We start from the raw sequence: 15349 nt of genomic DNA, 5'->3' as shown, positions 1-15349 counted from the left end.
AATCAAAGATTTTCAGAAGTACCCAAGCTAAAACTCGTAATCTTGTTGGATAGCAAACTTTTCCATCAGCATGCAGAAAACTTCCCAGAAGAAGCTTTTGTATCTCTGAAGAAAAAATATGGAAAATTCTTTGATTTACCAAGCTTAAGAAGTGAGTTGTACGTTTTATTCATGGACAGTGACATGCACACATGTACTGTGTCAGATTTCCATTTGTATTTGGTAGCATCCAAACTAAGTGATGTATTTCCAGAAACACTAAAACTTTCAAAGCTTGCCGTCGTCCGGGTTCTCGCGTTCGAGACCGGGCGTGTATCCCAGAGGGAAATTGGCTCTTATTGAAATTACGTTCCGGGAGGGCGCCAGGCTAGTTCATCGGCTAACCAAATGAGGGTCTTGTGGGTGTGTTGCACCTGCGTGGCCCACTAGGACCGTCGGCGGAGTTCGTGGTTGGCGGGGCCCCTAGCTGGTGTAGGGATGCTCAATTCAATAACAGACACGAACTCGGGGTTTAGGTGGTTTTTGGCACGTCGCGCACATGGGGGTGCGGAGCGGCCGTTTAATTAGATGAATTATTACAGTCACAAATTACACTTCCACTACACTGGTACGTCGCACAGAGGATTACCTTACAAAGTTACAGTTAGTCTAATATGAGTGCTCTGATGCACTGTCACTATGTTAAGCCCTCACGTCAGTCGAGGTTGAGGGGGAGGTTGATTGGAGGTGGCCAATCCCGAAAAAGGTTAACAGGGCGGCGTCCAGATTCACTCGTGGGAATCGCTGTCCACAGTTAAACTAGACACAAAGTTTACTCATTGTCGTCGGTGCCTGTGCACTCGACCTTAGCAAAAGTTCACTGTTAGCGGGAGTCGGCCTGTGCCGTAAAGTGGACTGCCCCACGTAATGTCTCCTGCAGGGAATTTAAAACTTAAGCGGCTGGGGTTAGGCCCTACACTGTAAAAGGACTGGGGATGCATGGGGAGTTAACGTAACGAAGCAAAGTGATTTGGTTTGAATGACTATATTTACCAGAAGTACTGTTCGGTGTTGACAAAGGATGATGGCTCCCCGTGGAACGCACGTCCGCCCTGGTCTGCGAGTCGCTCGGTACTGGCGTCTGGCCTTGGCGCGAGGGAAGGTCTCAGCGTTCTCTCGCGCCAAAGTTTCTAAAGTTTCGTTATTCGGAAATTATTTTAATAACAAGAAGCTGAGAGTGGCTCTAAATTTGTACATTAATTATTGTTAGTTAACCTGTTTGGCAGATACTCTTAATAATTATTGTTAACTAATTTACGTTCATTTAAGTTTAAATAATAAGAGTCACACTAGAGACTGTTCGTCACTTGTTGACTGCTCCAGTGGCTAGTTACGCACAAAAAACGGGGAGTAATATTTACATTAACACAACACTATAATAAATTAAGGCTGAAGGCTGCAAAGGGGGCACTCACAAACTTGTTAATGTAAGTTCACACGTGAGTGACTCGGGCACTCCTGCATCACACTTTCCTTAGGCTGGTTTTTAAATTACTAGTGTGGTTATTATTAAATTATGTTTAATTGTTAGTGAACTGGGGTCGAGGTGTTTAACTAATTAGACACGGCCCTTGATTCTACCTTGGCATCAAAGGCTCGCCTGACTCGGGTGGGCCATGGCTAGGGGTGCGTTCCGTTAGCGGGGTCGGATACTGGCGGTTGCAGGTCGGGCTTTAGTGTGGCCTTCTGCTGGACGACGTCAAGCTTATTTTGACAATGCCAGCTACAAGTGCTTCAGCTGAGAGATCATTCTCAGCTTTGAAGCGAATTAAAGACTATTTGCGGAACAGCCAGCAACAGGAAAGATTGTCTGCCCTTGCACTACTCAGCATTGAAAAAAAACTGCTGCAGAAACTACATCGTGGATCATCTTTCAATGATGATGTGATCGATATCTTCGCAACTAAAAACCGCAGAATTGAGCTGAAATATAACATTTAAGGTAAGAAGTACATTTTTATGAGGTTCTTCTCTTTATTTTAAGTACTTTATTTGTCATGTGTTGTCTGATTATATATTTTGTACCAGATATCGATGATGCTAAACTCCCACTTAGTATATAAATAATGTAGAGTAGGTATTTTATTATCAGAATAATTTAAGTCAAACATTATTATTTTTCAAAAACAATTTATAATTTAAAAAAGTTAATTTTTCTACCTGTGAAATAGTCAATGTTCAGTTAAGAAAAATACTTAAATAGCACCCTTTTGTACCTTGAAATCCGTGTTTTCCCGGGAGGGTCCCCGGAACCCCCCCCCCCCCCAGGTCATGTTTTGGGGTGAACGGAGTTGTTGCTTCCCCTCATGTAAACCTCACGCCTCGTCACTGGTAACTATAATTTTTACATAATATTTGATACATAATTTTTAGGCCTTCAGTCACTTAATTTGTCATTAGATTTTTTATTCAAGAGATTTGTGAAGTGTTTAGTTATTAATATTGATGTAAAATTAGTTTTAGTTCTTTTACACAGTTTGGCAGGAGGTGGCTCCGAACCCATCCCCCCTCCCATATAACTTTCTAGCCGAATCCATCTCTCGGCAGTCTTCAATCTTCGTCAGGCTGCAATCCAGGGCAGATGCATCGTTTCGCAGGGAGCCATTACCATTGTTGCATTGATCACAGTACATTTGGTAATTATATATTTTCAACCAAAACCTTCCTTCATATTCCCCTCCCATACAGCACACAATGTTTCAGTAACATGTCTGTGATATTGCAGTAACATTACTATGTTTCGAATAGATTACATTTCATCTGTCATGTTTCTGGAATATTTCATAAACATTTCATTGGAAACATAGTACTCATGTCTATAAATGAAGTTTCAGATACATTTCAGCAAGATTCGTTTGGAAATATTACATTGTGGTTGATTCTGAAATGTATCTGAGACATTATATTGAAACTTCCCATCATGCTTGTTGGCACTGAAGTTTAGAAATCTTTGTCTTTGTGTATTATTTCTTGTTTTGGCGCAGTATTTTGGTACTTGGATTTTTATATGTGGTGAATAAATTGTAAGTTTTAACATTATTTATTTCATGTTAGTTTACTTTTTTTTGTTTTTACTTTCGCACTTAAGCAAGTACCGGTATAGAAACATTCTTTTATGCGTCTTCGAAATGTGTAAAGCTGTAGGTTAAGGAATGTCTTTTTTTGTCGGTATGCTTAACATTCCCGTGCCATATTTATATGTGCGCTGTTTTCAGTCTGATTTTTTAATTTATGTGATGCATTAACAGGATATTCGCGATTTAATAAAATTGCGAAAGCATCTAACAAGTTTTCTACTTACTGTAGCTATATATGGTCGTTGACTGTAGAACACGAATGCTAATGTATGGGTTATTTATTATCTTTAGTTAAAAATCACACAAATATAGGCTTATAGGTTCCTAAATATTTTGGTTTTAATAGCATTTGATTAAACCAATTTATTTTATTCAGTTATCACCTTCGGGCTTTTATAATATACTTAAGTAAATATATTTCATAACCTATAATATGTAGTTAAGGGTAATTAATGTTTATTTACTGTGCACAACACATAAATTAATTATGTTGTGTTTATTTTAATATAAATATTGAAGTGTTTCATTTTAAATAATTTACAATTCTGCTGGTTAAGTAATTATTTTTATTATTTTCTGCACTACGTAGTAGTACTTATTGTATGTTGTAGGCGTACGTATTACTATGACGTCGTCTGGCCGACGACCACCCCAGAGCCCGACCTGCACCCGCCAGTATACGCTCCCGCTAACGGAACACACCCCTGGCCATGGCCCACCCGAGTCAGGCGACCCGAACAGCAATCAAAGACAAAGCCGCGGAAACCTGAGTAGACAAGAGAAGAACCGTACCCATTCCTCCTAAAACATTAAATTAGGATTTTAGCGACAATAAAATCTCTTCCAGACACACCCGTTTGGAGTCTAGCGTAATGAGGTCACGCCTGGCGCGAGAGAGGCCGAGCCTCCCTCGGACGCCATGCCAGTTCGGCAGTTCAGCGCAGCTCACGGACCGGGGCGGACCTACGTCCCACGGAGAGGCAACATCCTTTGTCTACATCGAAAGTAACGTCCGGTAAATATAGTCACTAATTAACAGAACCCCTTTTATTACTTAACCTCTCCGTGAGTACCCGGTCCCTTTTTTCGGTCCAGGACCTAATCCGGCCGCATCAATTTAAAGACACCCCGCACCACACTTGGTCAGCGGGGCTGCTCTTCAGTATACGGCACGGGCCGCCTCCCGCAACTTACAGAACTTTATTTAAGGTCACGCGCACGGCGCTGACCACAAACCCGCAAGGGAACTTGGACAAACTTAATTGCGGTGCGTGTTTCACCACAGTGGGCACAACACCCGCGCCGAGACATTTGCATACGGGATTGGCCGTCTCCAATCGCCCACCCCCTTAATTCAGTGTATTTTTGTATCCCGTATTTTGTATTGCTAACTTACGTTACCCGAGTAACGAGTGCCACGTAACTTGTGCGCGCCCCCTTAATTCAGTGTATTTTTGTGTCTCGTACTTTGTATTACGAAATTACGTTACCCGTGTAACCAGTGAGACGTATGAGACGTAACAGCGTCCGAGGCCACGTAACGCGGAACACAAACCATACGGCGCCACGGAATAACGAGTAAACCCCCCCCGGGGACCTCTGTAGAGTGTTGTATTGTGTACGACTCGTTCCTATGAATAAAAGGTACGACACCACCACCTTAACTCCACGCCTCTTATTTAAAATCATCTCACGCAACACCGCCGCCGGCCCTAGTGGGCCACGCAGGGGCACATACATCCACGACCCCCAAACTCACGACTAGAACCGAGCTAGTCTGGCGCCCACCCGGACAATACGTAGCAAGAACCGCCTTTTCCCACTAGGAGCCACACCGGGACTCGAGCCCGAGACCCCGGACGACGGCATTTGGCGCCCGCTGCGTGGGGCAGAAAATAACGTGAAAAATTTTTTTTTCACTTCTGGACATTTTCGAAATAAATTCACCAACAGGCGACAGCGGAGACACGAAACGGCCATTTTGGACACAGGAAGGGTCGAAGGCCAGACAGACCGGCGCGACGAGGCGAGCGGACAAAGGACATTCCAACCACCCCCACCCCCGCACGTCATCACGGCGAGGCGAGCAACGGAGCGACGTCACCACCCCCACTCCGCGCGGACCGTTTTCGCCTCCTCTTTGTGCGGCTGTCCGGGCACCTACCCCCACCTCGTCACTCCGCTCCACGCTCTCCGCTTCGGGCAACCATCCCGATACCCCCACTCCGCGCGGACCGTTTTCGCCTCCTCTTTGTGCGGCTGTCCGGGCACCTGCCCGCCGCCGATCTAAAACCCGCGCGCTACAACACGCGCCCAGACTACGAACAGCCCGTCACAGACGGCGAACTTGAACGTACAACATACAGCTCAACATGCAGGCACCACCTACAGACCTCGTGTGCACGCGTTGCCTATTACCAAGGGAAATAGACCTATTGACGGGATCACTGCCGTGGTACAGGACATGCCAATGCGCGAACACCCGGGACAACGTCACCGAACAGACCTGGGGCAAGCCCTGGAGCGAGACGTTACTCGGCGAGCCGCACACCCAATTACCGTGGTCATGGGCACCGCTTAAGACGGAGGCACAAGCTAACGTCACACTGGGAGGCATACTACCGACTATGGGCCTCACGAGTGCCCGGACCAATCTGGCACCCAAATACATCCCACCACCAAGCGCAATCACCGGACCAAACATGGGGATGCATACACGCAACCCGTGCTACACAGGGAAGTTAGCACTACCCGAGTTCAGCGGAATAGGGCACGAAGTACCCAGAGACTTCCTAACACACTGCGAGGTTAGACTGGCACGGTCCGGAATACCGACCGATGAATGGTCGGGGCGAGCGAGCGAACAGCTGAAGGGGACCGCCCGCCAATGGTGGAACATCTGGGGACGCTTCGGCATGCCCTGGGAGGAGTTTGCCACGTCATTCAACCGCCGATTTGACACGGAACACGCACTGGTCCAATGCACGACACAGTTCTATGGCGAACGCCAACGCGACGGCGAACCCGTCGAGCAGTTTCTGGCCAAGAAAATGCAACTGTTCAATCGAGTAGCACCCGGCGCCGCGCCAGCCACCGCGCTCGCAACCATTACCACCCTCCTACACAATGAACTGCAACCGTTCATGCGGTGTTACCGCGCAGAGGAAGTCGAGGATTACGTCCGACAAGCCATAGACACGGAACGGAACATCCGGGGACTGCGACACTACGACCCCCCGAACACCGACCGGGACCTGGCCAGACGCCCAATGGGTCAGAGAATAGCCAGCGTCCAGAACAGGGAAGCAGGGGGCTACCCACCCGACCGCCCGCGACGAGCCATCGAGGACGCACCACCACCTGGTAGGCCCGATGGGTCATCGACACAGCAGGAACCCCCACTACCGCGATGCCAGTTGGGCTGCCCCGCAGGTACCCGCCACTGGCATGTCGACTGCCCACGCCGGCAAACACCACCCTTCACCAACACGTCGGGAAACGCCCATCCGGGGGCACGGCGGTAAAACCCGCGCCTCCGAGTAACCCGAGCCAACCCACACCCGCCGCGGAAGCAGCCACACCGCAGATAAACCAGCTAGTCCGCCCTCGCGACGGCCTACTCCGTATCCCAGTGGAAGTCAACGGGCAACCCACGGCGGCCCTGGTAGACACGGGCGCGAGCCACGTGTTCGTGGCCCCCCACCTGGTACCCCCCGGCGCGCTGCAGCCCCACCAAGCCGAGTTACGGTTAGCAACCAGCACGCAACCGGGAAGGACAGTGGGGCAAGCCGAACTCGAGGTACGCATTCGGGACGACGTCACCACGGTAACCGCCCTAGTGGTGGAGGACTTACACGAAGGGATAGTACTAGGCCAACCATGGTTAGCGAGACAAGATGCGGTGATCGAAATGAAACCCAGACGAGTTTACATTGGCACCCGCGAGCGGCTCACGGTGTACGCCATAGGCACTACCCCCGAGAGTCAGGGGGAGAAAGTAACCTTAGACCAGTTCCGCCACAACGTCCCCCACGAGTACCGAGCAGCAGTGGAACGCGTGTTGGCAGAAAGGCAGGACGTCTTCGCGGTAGCCGACCCACTGAAACGCACCACCATCACCGAACACCACATCCCGACCACCCACGACAACCCAGTACACGAGGCCCCGAGAGGCTACGGGTTCCGGGAGCAGAGGGCCATCCGGGAGCAGGTGGCGGACATGCTTCGCGACGGGGTAGTCGAGCCGTCCAACAGTCATTACAATGCTTGCGTCGTATTAGCCCCAAAGAAAGACGGTTCGCTACGCTTCTGCGTCGATTTTCGGCCGCTAAACGCGATCACGATTAGCTCACCCCCACCTCAAATCAGCGTCGACGCCGCCGTAGCCGGACTCGGCCGCGCGAAAGTCTTCAGTACGCTCGACCTGAAGGCTGGGTACTGGCAAGTGCCCATACGGGCGGAAGACAGGGGGAAAACCGCGTTCACGATACCAGACGGGCGGAAGTTTCAATTTCGCGCCATGCCTTTTGGGCTAAAGTGCGCACCGGCCACGTTCCAGGGAATGATGACCCGAGTGTTGGAGGGGTACCTGGGCCGGTTTGCGATCGCGTACCTCGACGACGTGATCGTCTTCTCCGAGACGTGGGAGGACCACGCCAGACACCTGGCGCTGGTCCTAGAACGCTTGGCCACACACCATCTCACGGCCGCACACCACAAGTGTCATATCGGGACCCAGGAGGTCGAATTCCTGGGCCACCTAGTAAGCGCGGCTGGCAACCGACCCCAACCCGTTCACTTGCGCAAGATCGCTGAAGCGGCACCACCGCGGACGAGGAAGCAACTCCAACGGTTTATCGGCCTGGTGAACTGGCTCAGGGGGTACATCCCCGACTTCTCCCGTACCATCGCACCACTGACCGACCTCCTGTCACCACGGGCACGGTACCATTGGGGCGAACCCGCGCAACGCGCCTTCGAAGAAATAAAAGCCGCCTTCACTCGCTGTCACACCCTCACACGAGTAGACCCCGGACGCCGCCTCTACCTTCAGACCGACGCCAGCGCACTCGGTGTGGGCGCGGTGCTTTTTCACACGGACCCGAACGGGGTCCGCGAGGTCATCGACTATGCTAGCGCGAAGCTCGGACCAGCCGAACGCCGGTATCACAGCAACGAGCAAGAGTGCCTAGCCGTAGTCTGGGCCATGAAAAAGTACCGGCCCCACCTGGAGGGGAAGTGCTTCACACTGAGGACGGACAACAGCTGCCTCACCTGGCTGCGTACGATGCAGGGGCGGAAAGGCAAACTCATACGATGGGCGCTATTCCTCCAGTCGTTCGACTTCGACGTCGAGCACGTTCCCGGCACGGAGAACCAGCTCCCCGACTTACTGTCGCGGGAACCCGACGACCGAACAGAGCTGACGGACGAGGACGACTGGGAGGAGATTCTACCCCCGGACACACCACACGGACACGCATCGCACGACTCAGCATGCGCACGAATCACGGCCGACGCGGACGGGGACGAAGACCCACCCAACACCGTGGCCGACGTCCAGGACCGGGTACGTCGAGCACAGGAAACGTCAATAGACGCGGCAAGACGCCGCCAGCAAGCGACCGCCGGACTCGAGGCGTGGCGCATGCAAGACGGCCTGATTCAGACTCACACACCCGGACACCAGGAAGACTGGAGGACCTACGTCCCGACGGAAGCCCGAGAAGCGGTCCTTCGGTTTTTCCACGACCACGACCTCGCTGGACACCCAGGGACCGATCAGACACGACGAGAAGTCACCCGGCACTACCACTGGCCCCGCGTCACGTACGACGTACGTACGTACGTGCGCGAATGCGAGGTCTGTCAGGCGAGGAAGGCGAGGCGGCGTGACGGCGAGGAGCAACAGCGACCCAGGGAACCCACCACCGCCTTCCAAACGATTGCCTTAGACGTAATGGGCCCCTACCCCCGCACGCCGCGCGGCAAACGCTTCCTCCTCGTCGTGACGGACCTCTTCGCGCGGTGGACGGAGGCGTATCCATGCGGGAACGTGCGCACACCTACCATCATCAGCCTGCTGACCAGGGAATTCCTGTCCCGTTGGGGATACCCCCAGTCGGTGTTGACGGACAACGCCAGTCAGTTCCTGGGGTGACATTGGAAGGGCTGGTGCGACGAACACCAGATCGAGCACCACACGACGCCCGCCTACCACCCGAGAGCGAACCCGACAGAGCGCCGGAACCAGGAACTGAAGGCACAGCTCCGGATCCGGCTGGGGGCAGACCACACGCAGTGGGACCTGCACGTGGCTGACGCCCTCTTCTGTGTACGACGCCGCACCAACGCCGCAACCGGCCGCACACCGGCCGAAATGATACAGGGCCACAACCTGCCCTTACCGGGAGAATGGGCCACACACGGCACTCCACACCCCGACGAGACGACGGAGGAACGCGACGAACGACGGGTGACTCTGCACGACGAGGCAAGACGTAGGCAGGAGAGGTACGCCAACCGGATCACCCCAATCACAGATCATCCTCCACCCGCCGTGCAGGTCGGCGATCAGGTGTTCGCGCGACTACACCCACTTTCAGCCGCACCCCGCAACTATTGCGCGGGCCTGGCCCCGCGCTGGGGCGGGCCATACACGGTACGGCGACGACTAGGCAGGACGACGTACTTAGTCCGCACGGAGGGACGGCGCCTGAAAAAGGTGCACAGGGACGACATCCGGCTCACCGCCCTGCCTGGGGAGAGGAACCCAGACGGGGACGCAGGACCCCCCACTCCGGACGACAACGGACGCCGTACGCCGGAGAGCGACGCCGTCCAGGAAGAGGACAACTCGCCAGAAGCGACCCCCGCTAGGAGCCGACCCGAACCGCGCCCATACCGCACCCTAGTGTTCACGAACACCACGTCCAACAGGCCCCGCGACGAACTTGCATACACGCCCGGGACATCACCCGCAGAGGCCGCGTCAGACGACGAGGCGAGGCCACGACCACGGCGGTGGCGGCGCCCGCCCACGTACCTCGACGATTATGCCCTTAGCATGGCCACGGGGGACACCGGGGGCGACCCCGCCCACGACGTGCCAGACGAACCAGAAGAAGTCCACGAGAACGCACCGGAGACGGCAGTGGTACCCTGGGAGGGAAGCGGGGTGTACGAGAGCCCCCCACCGCAATGCTACCCACGGGGCGATGAAGCAGAGGCCGTGGAGATCGCCGAGCTGTCGCACAGCATAGGTCAATCCGATGCGGGCAACGACGACGGGCCAACGCCGATCGTCACGCAACCCGGAGAGACCGACCCGGAGATCGCCGCCTCAGCATCAGCCGCCATACCCGAACGGGAACGGACTCCGTACCAGTCCACGAACTGTCAACCGCCGCCGAAGGAGGACCTCCGCGGACCGGGACATCGACTGGGGACAAGCGAACCCGCCAGCGAGCCCGCGGAACGACCCCGACGGGCCCACAGACCTCCAGTTCGCCTGGCCGACTACGACCTGGGAACGAGGCGCAGAGCCTGTCAGCCGCAAGGCCACCTCGACGAGTCGACCCCCGGATGTTCGGCGTGGGACGACCCGGGACAGGTGCTCGGGCCCTACCAACTGCGGCCACCGAGAGCGCCACCCGGGTGGAGCTGTTGCCGGAGCTAGGAGGCGCCACGACGCCGCCCCCGGCACGCCTGCCACGACGGCAACCGGGGCGGCGCGCACGCTGGCCCAGTCGGCCACGTTCACCAGGTCCAGTGCGCTGACCCTATCAGCCGCTGACCCCGCCCAGGCGCCACGACGCCGCCCCCGGCACGCCTGCCACGACGGCAACCGGGGCGGCGCGCACGCTGGCCCAGTCGGCCACGTTCACCAGGTCCAGTGCGCTGACCCTATCAGCCGCTGACCCCGCCCAGGCGCCACGACGCCGCCCCCGGCACGCCTGCCACGACGGCAACCGGGGCGGCGCGCACGCTGGCCCAGTCGGCCTTGATCACCAGGTCCAGTACGCGGAGCCAACCAGCTGCTGAGCCGCGAACCACGCCGGGATGGAGTGGCCGGAGCTAGGGGTGGCCCCATGTTAGCGGGACCATAAGCGGCGCAAGGTCGGGCTTCACAGGGGGGGGGGGGGCGTTTGACGTCGTCTGGCCGACGACCACCCCAGAGCCCGACCTGCACCCGCCAGTATACGCTCCCGCTAACGGAACACACCCCTGGCCATGGCCCACCCGAGTCAGGCGACCCGAACAGCAATCAAAGACAAAGCCGCGGAAACCTGAGTAGACAAGAGAAGAACCGTACCCATTCCTCCTAAAACATTAAATTAGGATTTTAGCGACAATAAAATCTCTTCCAGACACACCCGTTTGGAGTCTAGCGTAATGAGGTCACGCCTGGCGCGAGAGAGGCCGAGCCTCCCTCGGACGCCATGCCAGTTCGGCAGTTCAGCGCAGCTCACGGACCGGGGCGGACCTACGTCCCACGGAGAGGCAACATCCTTTGTCTACATCGAAAGTAACGTCCGGTAAATATAGTCACTAATTAACAGAACCCCTTTTATTACTTAACCTCTCCGTGAGTACCCGGTCCCTTTTTTCGGTCCAGGACCTAATCCGGCCGCATCAATTTAAAGACACCCCGCACCACACTTGGTCAGCGGGGCTGCTCTTCAGTATACGGCACGGGCCGCCTCCCGCAACTTACAGAACTTTATTTAAGGTCACGCGCACGGCGCTGACCACAAACCCGCAAGGGAACTTGGACAAACTTAATTGCGGTGCGTGTTTCACCACAGTGGGCACAACACCCGCGCCGAGACATTTGCATACGGGATTGGCCGTCTCCAATCGCCCACCCCCTTAATTCAGTGTATTTTTGTATCCCGTATTTTGTATTGCTAACTTACGTTACCCGAGTAACGAGTGCCACGTAACTTGTGCGCGCCCCCTTAATTCAGTGTATTTTCGTGTCTCGTACTTTGTATTACGAAATTACGTTACCCGTGTAACCAGTGAGACGTATGAGACGTAACAGCGTCCGAGGCCACGTAACGCGGAACACAAACCATACGGCGCCACGGAATAACGAGTAAACCCCCCCCCCGGGGACCTCTGTAGAGTGTTGTATTGTGTACGACTCGTTCCTATGAATAAAAGGTACGACACCACCACCTTAACTCCACGCCTCTTATTTAAAATCATCTCACGCAACACCGCCGCCGGCCCTAGTGGGCCACGCAGGGGCACATACATCCACGACCCCCAAACTCACGACTAGAACCGAGCTAGTCTGGCGCCCACCCGGACAATACGTAGCAAGAACCGCCTTTTCCCACTAGGAGCCACACCGGGACTCGAGCCCGAGACCCCGGACGACGGCAACTATTAATGGAAATTTAATAAAGCCTTCTATTATATCTGGCTTGTCATAAATGTAATTTATTGTAAGTGAATGCACTAGGCCTACACATATAATTAGACAGCGGTTTCATTAATTGCCATTTCGTTTTAACAAAGTTATTTCTGCAATCTGGCCTTCATGTTATTGGTGGGCTGGGATTACAGCGCAAAATAATTGAAATAAATTTTATCCTTTCCCGCAGAGAAGGTACAAGTCTTCGAGTTGTGTTGTACTAAGCATAAGCATCATTGGTATTTCTATTTAAATTAGTTTTTCTTATGCTAAATTATAGTAGTAACAAATTATGTTTGATTTGGAGAGTTTGACAAAACCTAATTCCATCCATTATATGACAATAAAGGAAACACATTAAATGATGATTTATTAGATTACATGTGTATAGTTATGTAGTGGTAGCAATTTAAATAATGAAAATAAACATTAAATGTGCACTACAAAGGATAATATTGAGAATCTGCTCAAAAAATTACTAGAAATTTTAGAGTATTATTGCACAAAAACATGGGCTGAATTGTAATGATGTAACATCACAGGCACTGTTCACACAGACACTTATTAGGAAATCATTAGGATTTAAATTTAAGTTTTCTTTTAAAACTTTGCTTAAAATGTGTTATTATACAATGTCATGGGCCTCTTTGCATTAACCAGACACCATTAAATTGATTATTAGGAATGTAAATAGCATGTTAAGAAATTCCCAGTGAAGAAGTATTCCTGCTTAATAAGTTTGAAAAAAAAAAATGCATAGGTTGCAATACCAATTTGTCAATTTTAAGATGCTTTCAGTTTTGAAATTTATCATTGGCATCAGAAACTTTTTTTTTCTGTTTGCATGGTAATTTAAAAATAAATAATGTAACAACTTAGTGTCTACATGTTTAAAAATCTCACATACATGTCATAATTGACCTGAAACAAGTTAAAAATAATTGTTTTTTCTTCTTTTTTTTTCCAGCAAAAATCTCCAAGAACATCTGCATAGAGAGTCAGTTAAAAGTTTCATGTATTGTATATTATATATATATATATATATATATATATATATATATATATATATATATATATATATATATAGTTTTTTTTATTAAAGTCTACTTCTCAGACTACGTTGTTATTTGTTATTGAAAATACCCCTTTTCATCTTTGCCTCTATTGTTAAGTATTCAAATGGAAAGAACCTGGTTTGACCTGGTGTGGCTTTCTGATTATGGTTATACATGGTTCTTAACTTACTTCAGGTGCATTCTTGGCTGGTTTCATAACATAGATCATAGAAGTTACAATCCAAAACCCCATTGTCTGTTTGAATAAGTTTCTCTATCTCTAATGACTTCATTGTTGACGAGTTAGGCCAAACTAGCTACCTTCTATTTTGTACAAAGTATAACTCGCCATTCATATTATTTTAAAATTTTGTACTGCATATTATAAAATTATTTATATTATTTGTTTACAATAAATTTGTGATCTCATTTGAATATAGTTTGTGTGGAAGTACTGTTGTGTTAATATTATTTTGTGTATTTACTTTGAAAATTTGGATTTTAGAGACCCTATATACTATTGCCATATTGTATTTGTTGTTTTATCCTTAGGCTATTTAGTCAATTTGGTAGTATTAAAATACAAATATAAAACCTAGCTTAATCCACGAACTTTAGGTAGATTAACATGCTATCTATAGAAAAAATTAAGGAAACCAGATTTTTTATGAACTGCCACTATTTATCTTCAGCAAGTCACTGGCCACTCAATGTTAGGGAAGCTGGATCAATTTGAGCTCTTGTCTGATACAATAAGTCTTTCAATTAGGGAAAGTGACATTGCAATGTTAAAGAGTATTTCTCATTGCACATTTGTTTCATTCCCATTTATATTCCACTACTACACCACCATCTCACTTCATTTAGGCTGGTCAGACAAGTTTTTTGTTTAGTGAGGACAGCCGATTCTAGTCCAGTCTCATTTATGTTGAGCTTGTGTGAAATGGAAAACAATATGTCGATTATAAAGCTATATGATGAAATTGTATTAAGACTGCATTGTTTCATATTTAGACCCTCTGTAAATTAGTATATGTGTGTTTAAGAAGAAAAAGACATTAATTATAACATAAAATTGTTACATGTCTTAGGAGGGTTTTCAAGCGCACATTTTTTTCTTGCAAATGTCCAAAAAACAAGCACCAGCCATATATACTTACTATAGCATTAAATAAGGAGAAAAGTACATCACAATACGAGCACAGGTCAAGTCTCATGGCTGTTCATTATGTTAATACCGGTTTCCTGTGCAACATACAAGTAGGAATTTTCTATTATAATATGTTAGTGTATTGTATATAGGTATATTATTTTTTTATTTCTATAACATTTGTTTGAGGTTGAATGCGATTTTTTTTCTTGTGTGTATCAAGTATTTTAAGTTAATGTAATACCACATGATTATCTAGACCACTGATACCGTACACAATAACAGTGTCGTGATTTTTGAGAATGTCAACATCTGGAATGCAATAGAAAACCATACCCAAATTCTCAAGACATTGTTCAAATACAGATAAAGACATCGATGGACAAGTGCTCATTTATGATACTCAAAAACAAACTTGAAGTGGCCATAACACATTGCGTTGTGAAAATTATATTTTAAAATTCTCAGTAATCATGTCTCCTATGCAAGTGGGGTTTGGTTGTTATGGATTAAGTAAATATTAGCATACTTTCTGTGCTGAGCATAAGGAGATCACATCCAGATAGCTTGGGGAGCCTCAATTTAATTTATTCATTACAAGATG

Source organism: Bacillus rossius, chromosome 2, assembly GCF_032445375.1.
Source record: "Bacillus rossius redtenbacheri isolate Brsri chromosome 2, Brsri_v3, whole genome shotgun sequence".
Lineage (NCBI taxonomy): Eukaryota > Metazoa > Arthropoda > Insecta > Phasmatodea > Bacillidae > Bacillus > Bacillus rossius.
The sequence above is the reverse complement of the archived record's forward strand: the minus strand, read 5'-3'. Positions refer to the sequence as shown.